Source organism: Colobus angolensis, unplaced genomic scaffold (assembly GCF_000951035.1).
Source record: "Colobus angolensis palliatus isolate OR3802 unplaced genomic scaffold, Cang.pa_1.0 Scaffold13, whole genome shotgun sequence".
Taxonomy (NCBI): domain Eukaryota; kingdom Metazoa; phylum Chordata; class Mammalia; order Primates; family Cercopithecidae; genus Colobus; species Colobus angolensis.
In genome coordinates this window covers 948,048-959,738 of record NW_012114252.1, presented here as the reverse complement: position 1 = coordinate 959,738, position 11,691 = coordinate 948,048, and the positions used below count along the sequence as shown (strand labels likewise).

At 36.1% G+C, this 11,691-nt stretch overlaps 1 long non-coding RNA gene across 1 annotated transcript in view; it reads right to left on the bottom strand.

The window, feature by feature from the left end:
- Positions 1-8,157: 8,157 nt before the first annotated feature.
- Positions 8,158-11,691, bottom strand: part of LOC105505822 — a 40,597-nt gene continuing 37,063 nt past the window's right edge. The window contains exons 5-6 of the long non-coding RNA XR_001000810.1: positions 10,673-10,717; positions 8,158-8,745 (exon numbers count right to left, since the gene is read on the bottom strand). This is a non-coding gene — a long non-coding RNA (uncharacterized LOC105505822). The remainder of the gene's footprint in view (positions 8,746-10,672; positions 10,718-11,691) is intronic.

Sequence of the window (11,691 nt, the reverse complement as noted above, 5' to 3'; positions counted from 1 at the left end):
ATCAATCTTAGGCCAAAAATTGTTCAATAACAATGTTAACATCACATGCAAGAATGCTACATTTTCTCAGATTGGACATTTTCAGTGATCAAGAATTACTATATTTTGTGAGTGGAAATACATCTACTAAAACCAGAATGCTATAAATACAATGTTTTCTTTTGTTTCCAAAGCTGATACACTAGAGTGATGCAATAATAATAATAAAAGTGAGATATTTTGTGGCAAACTTATTTAGGGTAAATGTTGCAGCCACAAGCACCACTGACAAGTATTCCTGGGTAAAATGGGAAAAGAGTTAATGGAGTTGTTTGTTTTGTGCTTGCAAATTTGTTTATGTTTCTAATAGGTTTTGGATATTTAATATTTGTTGGATGCATTGTTTGCAAATATTTTCCCATTCTGTGGGTTATCTGTTTACTCTGTTGATAGTTTTTTTTGTTGTGTAGAAGCTCCTTAGTTTAATTAAGTCCCGCTTGTCAATTTTGTTTTTGTTGTAATTGCTTTTGGCATCTTTATCATGAAATCTTTGCCAGGTCCCATGTCCAGAATGGTATTTCCTAGGTCATCTTACAGAGTTTTTATAGATTTAGGCTTTACATTTAAGTCTTTAATACATCTTGAGTTAATTTTTTATATGGTGTAAGAAAGGGATTTGGGCTCAATCTTCCACATATGGCTGGCCAGTTTTCCCAGCACCATATTTTGAATAGGGAGTTCTTTTCCTATTGCTTATGGGAAATTTGTCATTTTCTCTGAAGTTAAGATGGTTATAGGTGTACAGCATTATTTCTGGGCTCTCTATTCTGTTCCATTGGTCTATGTGACTGTTTTTGCACCATTAGCATGCTGTTTGAGTTACTGTAGCCTCATAGTACAGTTTGAAGTAGGATAATGTGATGCCTCCAGCTTTATTCTTTTTGCTTAGTATTGCCTTGGCAATTCAGTCACTTTTTTGGTTCCATATAAATTTTAAAATAGTTTTTCCTAATTCTGTGAAGAATGTCGTTGGTACTTTGATAGGAATAGCATTAAATCAGTAATTGTTTTGGGCAGTTTGGCCATTTTAGCAATATTGATTCATCTTATCCATGGGCGTGGAACATTTTTCCATTTGTTGGTGTCATCTCTGATTTTTTTGAGAAGTGTTTTGTAATGCTTATTGTAAAGGTCTTTCACCTCCTTAGTTAACTGTATTCCTGGGTATTTTATTCTTTTTGTGGCTATTGTGAATGACATTCCATTCTTAATTTGGCTGTCAGCTTGGATGCTGTTTGTGTATAGGAGTGCTACTAATTTTTTACATTGACTTTATGTTACAAAACTTTGCTGGAGGCCAGGTGCGGTGGCTCACTCCTGTAATCCCAGCACTTTGGGAAGCCAAGGCAGGTGGATCATGAGGTCAGGAGATCGAGACCATTCTGGCTAACATTGTGAAACCACGTCTGTACTAAAAATACAAAAAATTAGCTGGGCATGGTGGCCGGCGCCTGTAGTACCAGCTACCGGGAGACTGAAGCAGGAGAATGGCATGAACCTGGGAGGTGGAGCCTGCAGTGAGCTGAGATCATGCCACTGCACTTCAGCGTGGTCATCAGAGCCAGACTCTGTCTCAAAAACAAACAAAACAAACAAACAAACTTTGCTGAAGTTATTCATCAACTCAAAGAGTTTTTGGGGAGAGACTGTGGAGTTTTCTAGGTATATAATAATATCATCTGCAAACAGGGATAATTTGACTTCTTCTCTTTCTATTTGTATACCTTTTTTTTTTCCCCCCCCTTGCCTGATTGCTCTCACTAGGACTTTCAGTACTATGATGAACAGGAGAGGTAAGAGAGGGTATCCTCATCTTGTTCCAGTTTTCCAGAGGAAAGCTTCCAACTGCCCATTCAGCATTATGTTGGCTATGGGATTTTCACAGATGGTTCTTAATATTTTGAGGTATGTTTTTTCCATGCCTATTTTGTTGAGGGTTTTAACATGAAGGGATGTTGAATTTTATGACAGCCTCTTCTGCATCCATTGAGATGCTCCTGTGGTTTTTGTTTTTCATTCTGTTTATGTGGTGAATCACATTTATTGATTTATGTTTGGTGAACCAACCTTGCGTCTGAAGTTTTCTTTTTTTGTTGTGTCTCTGCCAGGTTTTGGTATTAGGATGATGCTGATCTCATTGAATGAGTTAAGAAAGAGTTCATCCTACTCAATTTTGGGGAATAGTTTCTGTAGGAATGGTACCAGCTCTTCTTTATGCATCTGGTAGAATTTGTAAATATGTCTGGTCCTAGGCTTTTTCTGATTTGTAGCCTTTTTATTAATGATTAGATTTTGGGACTAATCATTGATTTGTTCAGGCACTCAATTTCTTCCTGGTTCAATCTTGGGAGGTTGTGTTTGTTTCCAGGAATTTATCCATGTTTTCTAGATTTTCTACAGCTTGTATGCATAGAGGTTTTCCTAGCAGTCTGTGAAGGTTTATGTATTTCTACAGGGTCAGTGGTAATGTCCTTTTTCTCATTTCTGATTGTGTTTATTTGGATATTCTCTGTTTTTTTTTATTAGTCTACCAAATGTTTTATCTATCCTATTCATTCTTTCAAATAACCAACTCCTGGATTAACTGATCTTTTGTATGTTTGTTTCATGTCTCAGTTTTCTTCAGTTTACCTCTGATTTTGGTTATTTCTTAACTTCTACTAGCCTTGGGCTTGGTTTGCTCTTGTTTCTCTAGTTCCTCGAATTGTGATGTCAGGTTGTTAATTTGAGAGCTTTCTAACTTTTTGATATGGGTATTTAGTGCTATAAACTTTCCTCTTTACATGGCTCTGAATGTGTCCTAGAGATTCTGTTACGTTGTATCTTTGTTCTCATTAGGTTCAAATAACTCCTTGATCTCTGTCTTAGTTTCGTTATTTGCCCAGAGTGCATTCAGGAAGAGTTTGTTTATTTCCATGTAATTGTATGGTTTTGAGTAATTTTCTTAGTATTGATTTTTTTTATTGCACTGTTGTCTGAGCAAGGTTGGTCTGATTTCAGGTTTTTTTTTTTTTAAATTTGCTCCAGATTGTTTTATGCCTGATTGTGTGCTTGATTTTATAGTATGTACCATATGCAGATAAGAAGACTGTATATTCTGTTCTTTTAGGGTAGAGAGGTCTATCAATGTTTATTAGGTCCATTTGTTCAAATATCCAGTTCAGTTCCTGAATATCTTTGTTTAGTTTTCTGCCTCGATGATCAGTCTATTTCTCTCAGTGTGGTGTTGAAGTCTCCCACTATTATTGGGTGGTTATCTAAGTCCCCTTGTCGGTCTCTAAGAGCTTGCTTTATAAATCTGGGTGCTTGTGTTGGGTGCATATGTATTTAGGACAATTAGGTCCTATTGTTTAGAATAACTCTTTGCTATTATGTGACATTATGTGATGCTTCACTTTGTCTTTTTTGATCTTTTGGTTTTGTTTTATTTAAAGTCTGTTTTGTCTGAAATTAGAATAGCCACCCCTGCCTTTTTATGATTTCCATTCACTTGACAGATTTTTCTCCATCCCTTTACTTTGAGTCTATGGGTGTCATTGCATGTGACATGGATCTCTTGAATACAGCATACCACTGGGTTTTGCTTCTTAATTCAAATTGCCATTCTGTGACCTTTATTTGGGGAGTTTAGCCCATTTATATTCAAAATTACTATTGATATGTCTGGATTTGATCCTGTCATCACTTTGTTAGCTGGTTATTATGCAGACTTGTTTGTGTGGCTGTTTTATGCTGTCACTGTTCTATGTTACTGTGTTTTTGTAGTGGCCAGTAATGGTCTTTACTTTCCATATTTAGCACTCATTTTAGGACTGCTTGTAAGGCAGGTCTGGTGTTAACAATCCTCCTTAGCATTTTCTTGTCAGAAGAATCTGATTTCTCCTTTGCTTATGAAGCTTAGTTTGGCTGGATATGAAATTCTTGGTTGAAAATTCTTTCCCTTAGGAATTCTGAATATAGGCTCCCAGTCTCTTCTGGATTGCAGTTTCTGCCATTGGTCTGCTGTTAGCCTGATGGGGTTTTGTTTGTAAGTGACCTGCTTCTTCTCTCTAGTTGTCTTTAACATTTTTTTTCTTTCATTTCAACATTAAGAATTTGATGATTATGTCTCTTGGGGGTAGTCTTCTTCTGTAGTATCTGACAAGGTTTCTCTGCATTTTCTGAATTTGAGTGTTGGCCCCTCTACCCAAGTTGGGGAAATTTTCATAGCTGATATCTTGAAATATATTTTCCAAGGTGCTTGGTTTTTCTCCCTCTCTTTCAGGGATACCAATGAGTTACAGATTTACTTGAGTACATATTTCTCAGGGGTTTTGTTCATTCTTCTTTGTTGATTTTAAAACTTTTTTTCTGACAAAGTTATTTCATACAGCCACTTTTCAAGTTCTGAAATTCTTTCCTCAGCTTGGTCAATTCTACTGTCAATACTTGCAATTGGATTAAGATACTCTTCTAGTTTGTTTTTCAGCTCTGTCTGGTCATTTTGCTTCTTTCTTATAATAGCCATTTTGTCCATCAGCTTCTGTATTTTAAAATTTGAATCGTTACATAACACAGAGAGGGTCTGATTGTCTCCTGCATCTCAATGATCTTCATTCCTATCAATATTCTGCATTCTATTTCTGTCATATCAGTCATTTCAGCCTGGGTAAGAAACATTTCTGGTGAGCTCATGCAATTATTTGGAGGTAAGGAGATACTCTTGCTTTTTGAGTTGTCAGAGTTCTTACACTGGTTATTTCTCATTTGTGTGGACCGCTGTTCCTTTAATCTTTGAAGTTGCCGTCCTTCGGAAATATTATGCTTTTATCGTTCTTCATGCCCTTGGGAATTTGATTATGGTATAAGGTGGGTGTGGTTCACTGACTTCTATTCTAGTCTGTTCCTGGGTCTTAGAGAAGCCCCCTCTTATTACTGTCTCCATGCTTGTGTTTCTATTGTAGGGTATTCTGGTCAATGAGGCTCCCTCAGGTAGGGGCTGCAGTTGGCATACAAATGGCATCCTTGCCAGGTCAGCCCCAATGTGCTGTCTGTGTTCTTCATAGGGAAACAAGGTCTGTGCCTGCCCACAGAGTTCAGGTTGAAGCAGGACTACTGAGGTAGAAGCCATAGCAGGTATGGCCCATTTGGGTATGAGAGGTGGGATGGCTAGAGTTTCCCCCACACCATCTGGGTATTTTTAGGGAAACAGGAGGTTTTACCCCTTGGCAAATGTAGGCAGAAGTAGCACCACTGGGCTAGAAACTCTAGCAGGTGTAGCTTGCCTGGCTACCAGTGGTGGGATGGGTGGGGAGACCCACGCTGCCATCTGGGTGCTTCCTGGGAAAACAGGAAGCTCTAAGTCTTGTTTTAAATAACTACACATACTAAAAGCTACTAAGGATTAAATTTTAGCTTCCTATTCAGTGAATATTTTGAATAAAATTTTCAACTTTAAATAAACTTCAACTGAAATATAGGTGTTGCCTTACATAATGTTAAATACCACGCATGGTTCTTTAGGTTGATTTATAAAATAGTTTTTCCAAGGACAGACATTTCTAAAATGTAACTGATAATGGGCATCAGAGTGCAAAATATCATAATATGCAGAATTTTGTTTTGTTTTGTACAAGAACTACGTAACTAAAATTTTGTATTTCAATCATATTCTGTCTGTATGTGTATGCATAAGTAAACTCAGATAACTACAAGTTCTATTTCAGTTGGTAAAGTATGACAGCTAATAATAACCTTACGGTAGCATTCAGAGTAATGGCTAAGGTTTAGCCTTTGACAGAATGAATGTTTAATGACTTCACTTTGATTTCACAAATTGGATTTTAAAAATTAACCTATATCAGGATTCCACTGACTTTGTATTTGAAGTTATCTGATGACATAGATATACACTGGGATCATTTTATTATCTATGGAGTTCTGTTAGCATAGCCACACGTTCATGGTTATTTGATTTTTTGTAGTGCATAGGAAGTGCATAGGAAAACTTGAATATGAGTATAACGAAAACAATTTTGGAAAGAAATCTTTGAATGTAAATTTGGCTTTCATAGGGAGGTGTGTAAACACACTTTCAGCAGTTACTCTTGCTAAATTATTATATTTGGGCACACATTTTTTTCACATGTCTACTAGCTTTATACTGATTGTTCAACAAATTCAAGTCCCAGAGTTCTCTTGTGCTTCATTGTGTCACCAATGTGGATGGCAAATGTGCAACATGAACATTTTGTGTGATTACATTTTTGATATCAACTATCCTAAACAATAGAAACTCAGAACTTATTTTTCCTTTGCACATGTACTTGTTTGGGCTTATTGCTGTTGAATTTTTTTTTTTTTTTAAATAACACAGAGCAACAAAGACAAAAGCATGACAATATAACAAATATAGAATTGTAGTTTTGAACCATAGATGACAAAAATGATCATTATAACAAAACAGCTGTACTACTATGTGTTCTACTGCAGGATTACTCTTTGTATAATACATGTATTTAAAATATAGCCAATAAAAATGGACAGAATTTCTCATTAACCCTGGTAGCTTTTGGTATCTTCTAACTTCAGCAAGGGTCGTGGCACACTGGCTATTTTAAAGTGGCCAGGAAGGATAGCCACGTAGAAGAGTGTACCTCATTTTATTAGTTAGCATCCTGTCCTTAAATATGTTCGGTCTTTTGCTTCTGGAAAAGGTCCAGAAATTAAAATTGGGGTTTTGGTTGTCTTTCAGACTGAAATGTGTTAGAATTCAATTCTCTACCCATGAGTGTCTCACACAATACAATAGAGACAATATCAGAAGATGAAAGTAAAAATTAGAGATATGCCAAAACCATCCTAAATTAATCCATCCTAAATTAATGCAACTATTGATAATGATTTTAAACAACAAAAAATCAGAAACAACTGCTAAATGCACCATAAGGGTCTTGGGGACAATAAATATAACCTGGATATCTCCCAGGGAAACCAACATTTGGTCACACACAATATTGGGAAGTTCTTTACCATAGAACCACAACTAAAATGGTCACCTATTTAGAGTTCTGTTGATTATTCCCATTAGTTTGGGCAAGTTCCTTTATTTCTATAAACTCATAAAGTTGATATGAAGATTGAGTTCTAGGACAGAGAAAAGCTCAAAGTCTGATAGCTAGAAATATTAAGAGTAAGTATCTAGATGGATTTTCAGTGACCATAAAAGTTAAATAATCTCATTTTTAGTCCAGTTACACTTAGGTACTTTGAGTGTATTTTAATAAATTTAATCTGAAATCACAACTAAAATTCTTATATCACAATGAATACACTTAAAAATGCTGAATGTATTTAAAAATAGAAAACACACTGAATTAAAGATTACTTGGATATTCAGTTGCTTGCTTAGTGATTGAGGTGTGAAAATGGAAAACTATGAGCAGTAACAGAGAGGTCCCTTTGCAATTAACATCTGTTACAACCACAATTATTAATATTGTTACCATTTTTCACAGCAGGAATGGTTTCCATCTCCATTTTACATTACAACAAATAATTTGGGAAATGATTAACGAGATTTTTAATTATAGATTGAGTTTATCTTAAAACAATCTGTGCCACTACAGCTGGAAAGGATCAGGCTTTAATTACAACCAGGAAAAACTCCACAGTGAAACCAAGCATGTCCATTTTAGGGTGCACAGACCTTCTCCATGCCTGCCTCACCTTCACACTTGACTGCTTACCTCCATTTTTTAACACATGGTGCTAATGAGGCCATGGCCATGTTTTCACTGCCCATATGTGCCAGTTAGCTTCACTGTTCCAGTGTTACAGATTGTTTTCGTAAACTTGGGCTGCCAACTCAACAATTTCTCCACTCATTCACCAGGGGATCTGGCAAAAAAAAAAAAAAAAAAAAAAAGGAAAAGAAAAACAAAAGCATGGGTTATCTGTTGTAAAGTTCAAACAACAGCTGATTGCTTGGGGATAAGGTTAAGAAGGCTTATCTTGAAAATCATAGTCTTCAAAATGTCATGTTAATTCAGAGGCTTCCTGTGACTTGATTACTTTTAGTTTAACTTTAAGAAATAACTATTTAAGGAAGGCAGCATAAAAATAACACTAGATCAGGAATTTGAAATCTGGATTTTATTCTGATCTCTTTTTCAAATAGATGCATGACCTTGAACTGCCATCAAATTAGCCTACGCTCATTATCTTTTGGAAAGTGTGAGGGTTGCCTCACATAATTGCCCACCGAGCAAGCTCTAATAGTTTATAATTCTATAATTCAAGATGCCAAGCGTTGGAAGCATTGTTTGATGATGAGGCTTCAGGCTGGAAAAGGGAACTGATGCATCTTAAAAACTCGAACTGTGTCTCAGGCAGATGGTTGTTAGTTGTTAGTTGTCAGGATCTCTTGTTGAGCAAAGATGTACTCCCACGGACTTACAGGTGCTTCTGTTTTGTAGCACTGGTTTTGCAGTTTTGTTGCTTACAGGAGGAGTGCAAATCAGCCATCAGGCCAGGGGGAGAAATACATGATATTGGTCTTGATGAATTTGCTCACTAACTATCTTTCTTCTGTTTACCTCAGCAGACTTCTGCCCGGGGTGTGGAATGAGTACATTCTTCCCTGTCAAGTCCTGGCAATTATTTTCCACCATGAGCACAGTGCTCTTTTTAGCTTTGCATCACTGAGTAACAGTAAAGAGACAAGCGCTATGACAAGAAATATCCATCCTTAAAACCGTCTATTTATTTGTACCCAAAGACATGTTGTCGAGGGTAGAGGTTGGTGTCAAATCTTGTGATAGATATGTGCGTATACACCCACACACTCACACACACACACACACACACACACAATCTAGTAAAGTTCCTGTTTCCTAACTTAAAGAGGACTATAACTATATTTACAATAGGGTCTAACATAGGGACTTATTTCTTTTAACAAATATAGGCTGGATAAGAATTAGAACTAAGTTGGTAAAGCAACTCTTCTTGAGGGAATTAAATTATTATACCTAATAAGAAGCAAAGTATCCATTTTTACTTTATCCAGAGTAACTACAATGGGAGGGATAGAGTGGGAATGTTTTTATTTATGAATGAATAAAGTTGCATGGATTACAAGTTGAGAAATAACTCAAACTTGATGTTAAATATCAGTGCAAACAACCATACAGGCTTCAAAAAAAGTGTGCTAGAATTAATGAGTGTGAAAAATAATTCAGCTAATCAGCAGTTTGATGGGTTTAGAGCAAAAATTAGAGAAATGGAAGAAAGAGTAAAAGTATTGGAAAAACACAGTAAGGAATGTAAGTAGAGTGTGAAAACTACTGCGGAACAGATTGCTGTTATAATTAGAGACAACATTTCACTCTCCTTTAAATACAAGTCCCTGGAAATTGCTCTGAGTGAAAGAAGGGGAGGCACAGCTGTTTGAGTGTACAGCTGGTGGGAAAGACAAAGACTAGAGTCAGTTAGACATAAACCAGTTAAAAAAAAAAAACTAGCTAAGTAACAGTAACACCTGGCTTGAGAATAATGACAAATATGCATTATTTTTAAGGAAATAAAACATAGAGGGTTTTTATGGAGAATAAGAAAATTTTCTTGCATATAAGAATCTCTCCAACTAGTGGCTCATGCTTATAATCCCAGCACTTTGGGAGGCCAAGATGGGTGGATCACCTGAGGTCAGGAGTTCGAGACCAGCCTGGCCAACATGGCAAAACTCTGTCTTTACTAAAAATACAAAAAATTAGCCTGGAGTGGTGGCACGTGCCTGTAATTCCAGCTACTCAGAAGGCTGAGGTAGGAGAATCACTTGAACCCGGGAGGTGGAGGTTGCAATGAGCAGAGATTGCACCATTGCACTTCAGCCTGGGCAACAAGAGCGAGGCACCATCTCCAAAATACATATATTTGGAGGATCTCTCCAACTATTCATTGTACAAAGAGGTAAAATACCTAAATCTGAAAGAATAATATATATTGAAATATTATGAGACTCATAGCATTAATTGTAATGCTCACATTCAATTGTGTCCTTTGTTTTACATAAATCTTGAGAATAAGTGATCAACTACTTGGTGATTAATAAAAACTCTTCTCACTGTAATAGGCAAAAGAATATTCAGTAGGTGTCCTGGAAGGATACTTCACACACCCAATTACTGGTCTCACCCTTCCTCTGTGCATTCTTCAGAAACGTGTACAGAGTCAACCTACTCACTTATTTTGTCTTGCCATAAAAGTACAAGACAAATGAGAAAAATGAATATGTACACTTTTGGTTTACAGCTGACCAAAATCTCAGAAACACCAGGATTGGACAGCTTATTCTCTCATCTTTTAATGTTATCCAATATTAACATCTACATCAGATTTTTTTTCGTAGTACACAGCAAACAATTTCTACCAGTGCCTTAGCTGCACAACTGTACAAGCAGACCCATCCTGTAGATATTCTTAAAGAGGCTGCTATGATATTTGCCAAGAACACATTATCCTGTGAGTGAGGGTATTGTCTGAGATGAGATAGCAACTTTGTGAACTGACGCATAAGAATTCACAGACCATCTCTGTTTCACCTTCTCCTGATTATATTCACATGAAACCGAAGACATTTGATGATTCTTACCTCTTCAACACAGACAATTTTCCCTTTTCTAGTCTTCACCTCATTCTGCTAGGAAAAAAAAAGAGATGTACAGAGGGGCAAGTTGTCTGATGAGATTCCAAATAGCCAAGATATCTTTCGTGTGTACCCCTTCCTCTCTAGTTAGTGCTCCGTGGAATATTTATACCTCATCATCATGAAAAAAGGAGCCAAATCTTTTCTGGTACGTTAGAGATATTTTTAGTCAGAGTTTACACTGTGTTTTACTAGCTCTGGTTTAATCAGTAGTTGTTGATAAATTAAGTGCGTAAAAGTAAGAGATGTAACAATCCTCATTGCATCACCCCTTTGCTTATATATAAAACAAGTATTTGTCATATCTAACTTTATATTTAAATAGTCAATCATTTGTAAGGGTGTCTTGACTACCTATGCCAATCAATAAAGTGATTCTATTTTTATTTTGGAGGATATGAGTCACACGAGAAAGAATGAGACCAAATTTCTGATAACAAAGGTTAAGTATAATCTGAATACTGTTATTAGGTCAACAAGCAAGGTGACTCAAACAATGTTTGCAAACAAAAAGCTTTTTGCTCATATTTCTTAGAAATTGTTTTACTCATTCATCAGAACAAAATTTTAGCTCAATTTCGTAGTGGAACTTCTCTGAAGCCCTGGATTTGATATCATTATCTCCTATAATTTCCCATAATATTTCATATTTATTGATGACATTTAAGCATTTATTTAATAGCTATATTTCACATTAGAATATTTATGTATAAACAGAGAAAATATCTATAGTGTCTGAAAGGACATGGCACATATTAAAAGCAAATAAATATTTACAGAGTATTAATTATTTCTTTATCCACCCATCATCTCCACAGATACTGCCTGAGCATCTGCCCTTGCACAACTTTCATTCTACGAGAAGGAGTGACAATAAAACATTTAAGTAAAATGTCCAGTTTGTAAGAAGGAAAGAAATGTTAAAGAAAAAAGAAAAGAATAGAACAGGGTGAGAAGGATTACGA